The following is a 6000-nucleotide window of genomic DNA, read 5'->3' on the forward strand; positions in this document are numbered from 1 at the left end:
AGCTGGATGCAAACCTCTGATTGTTGCTAGGGCTCTTGACCTCCAACGTGGGACTGTTTTTCTCTGTTTCTGTCTTCGTTTTCAGACTAGTCCTCTCTCCACATAATGGAGAAGTGGTCTGGCAGCCAAAAGTGCACATCCTTAAGATCTATGATCCAAAAAGAGAGCTAACCTCCTTTTCTAGGGTCCACTAATCAAATCCTGCAAAGGCACTATTGTCTTCCCTGGATCACCTGCCCTCGAATTAGACCAGTCCCTGTGGAAAAAGGGATAAGGCCCCATGACCTTGGCCAGGCTGTGTGTACTGTCTTACACACAGTAATGGGTCATCCCCAACAGAAGCACATTGGATGAGTGATGAGCCTTATCCCCAAAGGAAAGGATTCAGAGCAAACTGAAACAATAGATGTTCATAGAGAAAGCACAAGTAAAAACCAGGCAATCCTTGAAAAAGTTTAGAATCACAGTAATTTTATTCTGATCACTTAATACAATCCAGAGCCAAATATGAATCCAGTCCAAGTTTCAGCTCTTCAGTGCTGAAGGGTTGTTGAAGAAGCATAGCTTCTTGGAGTTCAAGCGAAGTGTTGTGTAGCTCAACTGCTTTTTAAAGTTTCACCTGGAGTGAGAATTCCACACTGGCTCCTGCTGCAGAGTTCATTGAGGCCTGTTGTTGTGTTTGTGTGGTACTATTCACTGGGAAAGGGAAAAATGTTTTTTTTTCCCGTCTCATTCCTGAAAACCTACTTAAGTGCTCCAGCTTTTATTAAAAGAACTTTGATAAGAAACTCAAATTATTTTATGGAACCCTCTTTTTTTAGTAACAGCTTCAGTGAGACCATCATTTAGAGGAATTCACATTCCGTAAGATTCATTCTTAAAGCATACAATTTTGTTTCTTATAGTATAGCCACAAGTTTGTGCAACCATCACCACCATCTAATTCCAGAACATTCTCCAGGGAACCCCATACCCATTAGCAGTTACTCACCATCCCTCCTTTCCCTCCATTTCCCCGCAACTGCTGATATCCTTGCTATGTCCATAGATTTACATATTCGGGACATGTCATAAAAATGGGAGTTCTATGTGGCCTGTTGAGACTGGCTTCTCTGACTCACCATGTTTTCAAGGTTCATCCAGGGGCGCCTGGGTGGCTCAGTTGGTTGAGTGTCTGACTTCGGCTCAGGTCATCTCAGGTTGGTGGGTTCGAGCCCTGCATTGGGTTCTGTGCTGACTGCCAGCTCAGAGCCTGGAGCTTGCTTCAGATTCTGTTTCTCCCTCTCTCTCTCTCTGCCCCTCCCCTGTTCATGCTCTGTCTCTCAAAAATAAATAAATGTAATAAATTTTTTAAAAGTTCATCCATATGTAGCATCTGCCCATTACTTATTACTGAATACTATTCCATAGTATAGAGAGACCACATTGTATATATCCATTTATCAATTGATGGACTTCGGGTTTTTTGTACTTTGGGGTTATTTACACTGATGCTATGACTATTAGTGAACAAGTTTTACGTGGATATAGGTTTCACTTCTCCAGGGTAAATACCTAACAATGGTATTACCGCCTAAGTTACCCACAGTGGTTACACCATTTTACATTCCCACCAGCAAAAGAGGATTTTGCAGATCAGCAAGTTACATTTCATCTATTTGATTATAGCCATTCTACCAGGTGTGAACTGGTATCTAATTGGGATTTTGACTGGCATTTCCCTAGTACTACTGATGTTGAACATGTATTCATATGCTTAATGGCTTTCTGTATATCTTTTTTTTAACTTAAACATTTATTGAATTATTATTCTATTTGGGAAACTATCATTATTTTTCAAATGTCAGATTTTGTTTCTTTTTCCTTTTTAAGTAACATACAGTGCAATATTGGTTTCAGGAGAATTCAGTGATTCATCACTTATATACAATACCCAGTGGTCATCATAAAAAGTGTCCTCATTAATAACCATTAACTATCTAGTCCATCCCCTCCGGTCTCCCCCCATAAACCCTAAGTTAGTTCTCTATCATGGAGTCTCTTGAGGTGTTTCCCTCCCTTGTTTCCCCCTTCCCATATATTCATAACTGTCTTGTTTCTTAAACTCCACATATGAGTGAAATCTTATGGTATTTGTCTTTGATTGACTTATTTCACATGGCATAATACATTCTAGTTCCATCCACCATTACAAATGGCAAGATTTCATTCTTTTTGATGTCTGAGCAATATTCCATTGAATATATCCACTTATCAGCTGAAGGACATTTGGGCTTTCTCTGTAATTTGGCTATTGTTGATAATACTGCTATAAACATTGAGGTGCATGTATCTCCTTAATTCTGTATTTTTATATCCTTTGGGTAAATACCTAGTACTGTAATTGCTAGATGGTACGGCAGTTCTATGTTTAGTTTTCTGAGGAAACTCCATACTGTTTTCCAGAGTGGCTGCACCAGTTTGTATTCCCACCAATAGTGCAAGAGGAACGGTTCCTCTTTCTCCACATCCTCACCAACAACTGTTGTTTCTTGTGTTAACTTCAGCCATTCTGACAGGTGTGAGCTGGTATCTCATGATGCTTTTGATGTGTATTTCCTGATGATGAGTTATGTTGAGCATCTTTTCATGTGTGTAGCCATCTGGATGTCTTCTTTGGAAAAGTGTCTATTCATATCTTCTCATTTCTTAATTGGGTTGTTTCTTGGGTATTGAGTTTCTAAGTTCTTTATAGATTTTGGATGCTAACCCTTTAATAGATAATGTCACTTGCAAACATCTTCTCTGCAGGATGCCTTTTAATTTTGTTAATTGTTTCCTTTGCTGTGCAGAAGCTTATCTTGATGACATCCCCATGGTTCATTTTTGTTTTTGTTTCCCTTGCTTCTGGCAACACATCTAATAAGAAGTTGCTGAGGCTGAGGTCGAAGAGTTTGCTTTGTTCTTCTCTGGGATTCTGATGGTTTCCTGTCTCACATTTAGGCCTTTTAGCCATTTTGAATTTACTTTTGTGCATGATGTAAGTGGTCCAGTTTCATTCTGCATGTTGCTGTCCAGTTCTCCCAACCCTATTTCTTAAAGGGACTTTTTCCCATTGGATATTCTTTCTTGCTTTGTTGAAAATTAGTTGACCATATAGTTGTGGGTCCATTTCTAGGTTTCCTATTCTGGTCCATTGATGTCTGTGTCTGCTTTTGTGCCAGTACCAAATTGTCCTAATGACTATAGCTTTGTAATACAGCTTGAAATCCAGAATTGTGATGGCTCCAGTTTTTTCTTTTTCAGAACTGCTTTAGCTATTTGGGGACTTTTCTGGTTCCATACAAATTTTAGGGTTGTTTGTTCTAGCTCTGTGAAAAATGCTGGTGGTATTTTGATAGGGAATGTATTAAATGTGTAGATTGCTTTTGGTAGTATTGACATTTCAACATTTGTTTTTCCAATCTATGAGTATGGAATGTGTTTCCATTTCTTGGTGTCCTCTTCAATTTCTTTAATAATTGTTCTGTAGTTTTCAGAGTATAGGTCTTTTATCTCTTTAGTTAGGTTTATTCCTAGGCATCTTATTCTTGCAATTGCAAATAGGATCAATTCCTTGATTTCTTTTTCTGCTACTTCACCACTAGTATATAGAAATGCAGATTTCTGGGGTGCCTGGGTGGTTGAGCATCCGGCTTCAACTCAGGTCATGATCTCATGGTTCGTGGGTTCGAGCCCCGTGTCAGGCTCTGTGCTGACAACTCAGAGCCTGGAGCCTGCTTCAGATTCTGTATCTCCCTCTCTCTCTGACCCTCCCCTGTTCATGCTGTCTCTCTCTCTCAAAAATAAAAAATAATAAAAAAAAGAAATGTAGATTTCTGCATGGTGATTTTGTCCTGTGACTTTGCTGAGTTCATGTATTAGTTAGTTCTAGCAATTTTTGGTAGAGTCTTGGATTTTCTACATAGAGTGTCATGTGATCTGCTAATAGTGAAAATTTGACTTTTTTCCTTGCTTATTTGGATGCCTTTTATTTCTTTTCTTTTTTTTTCGGATTGCTAACACTTCTGGTACTGTGTTAAATAGTAATGGTGAGAGTGGACATCCTTTTCTTGTTCCTGACCATAGGAGAAAGGCTTTCAGTTTTTCCCCCAGTGAAAATGGTAGTAGCTGTGGGTCTTTCATATATGGAACTTTAGGATGTTGAGTTATGTTCCATCTATCCCTACTTTGTTGAGGATTTTTATCAACAGTGATGCTGCATTTTGTTCAGTGCTTTTTCTGCATCTATTGGCAGAATCTTATGGATTTTATCCTTTCCTTTATTAGTGTGATATATTATGTTGATTAATTTGCAAATACTGAACCAACCCTGCAGCCCAGGAATAAATTCCACTTTATCATGGTGAATAATTCTTTTTAATGTACTGTTGAATTCGATTTGCTACTATTTTATTGAGAATTTTTGCACCCATGTTCATCAGGCCTGTAATGCTCCTTTTGAGTGTGGTCTTTGGTTTTGAAATCAAGGTAATGCTGACCTTGCAGAAGAAGTGTGGAAGTTTTCTTTCCATTTATATTTTTTTCAAAGAGTTTGAGAAGAATGTCTGGTAGAATTCCCCTGGAAAGCCATCTGGCTCAGAACTCTTGTTTTTTGGGAGGTTTTTTTTTTTTTTTTTTTTTTTTTTTTTATTACCGATTCAATTTCTTTCCTGGTTATGTGTCTGTTCAAATTTTCTATTTCTACCTGTTAGTTTTGGTAGCTTGTGAGTTTCTAGGAATTTGTCCATTTCTTCCAGATTGCCCAGTTTGTTGGCATATACTTTTTCATAGTATTCTCATAATTTTTTGTATTTCTGTGGTGTTGGTTGTGATCTTCTTCTTCGTTCCTGATTTTATCTATTTGGGTCCTTTCTCTTTTCTTTTTGATCAGTCTGTCTAGGGGTTTATCAGTTTTATTCTTTCAAGGAACCAGCTCTTAGTTTTGTCGATCTGGTCTACTGGTTTTTTAGGGTGCCGCCCACCCTTAAAATTTCTTGCAGGGCTGGTTTAGCGGTCACAAACTCCTTTAGTTTTTGTCTGAAAGTCATTATCTCTCCTATTCTGAATGACAGCCTTGCTGGATAAAGAATTCTTGGCTGCATATCTTTCCCCCCATTCAGCATGTTGAATACATCCTGCCACTCTTTCTGGCCTGCCAAGTTTCTGCAGACAGATCTGCTGCAAATCTGACCTGTATTCCCTTGTAGATGAAGGGCTTTTTTTCTTGGCGTTTTCAGGATCCTTTCCTTGTCTGTGTATTTTGTGAATTTGACTAGGATATGCCTTGGTAATGGTCGCCTTTTGTTGAATTTAATAGGAGCTCTCCGTGCTTCTTGGACTTTGATGTCTGTCCTTTCCCAGATCAGGGAAGTTTTCAGATATAATTTGTTCAAATAAACCTTCTGCCCCTTTTTCTTTCTCTTCATCTTCTGGGACTCCTATGATACAAATGTTATTCCGTTTTAATAAGTCACTGAGTTCCCTAAGTCTACCTTCATAATCCATTACCTTTGTTTTGCTCTTCTTTTCAGCTTATTTCCCATAATTGTATCTTCTATATCACTGATTCACTCCTCTGCTTCATCGTTTATATGTCCTCCATTTGGGATTGCATCTCAGTTTATAGCATTTATAATTTCTGCCTGACTAGATTTTAGTTCTTTTATCTCTGCAGAAAGGGATTCTCTAGCATCTTCTATGCTTTCTTCAAGCCCAGCTAGTATCTTTATAATAATTTCAAATTCTAGTTCAGACATCTTACTTATGTCTGTATTGATTAAATTCTTGGCTGTGAGGTTCTACTTCCTGTTTTTTTTTTTCTTTTGGAGTGATTTTCTCCAACTTACCATTTTGTCCTGAAAAGAAGAAAGAACACTCCACCAAAAAAAAAAAAAAAAAAAAAAAAAAAAAAAAAAAAAAAAAAAAAAAAAAAAAAAAAAAAAAAAAAAAAAAAAAAAAAAAAAAAAAAAAAAAAAAAAA

The sequence above is a fragment of the Suricata suricatta genome, chromosome 4, assembly GCF_006229205.1.
Source record: "Suricata suricatta isolate VVHF042 chromosome 4, meerkat_22Aug2017_6uvM2_HiC, whole genome shotgun sequence".
Classification (NCBI taxonomy): Eukaryota; Metazoa; Chordata; class Mammalia; order Carnivora; family Herpestidae; genus Suricata; species Suricata suricatta.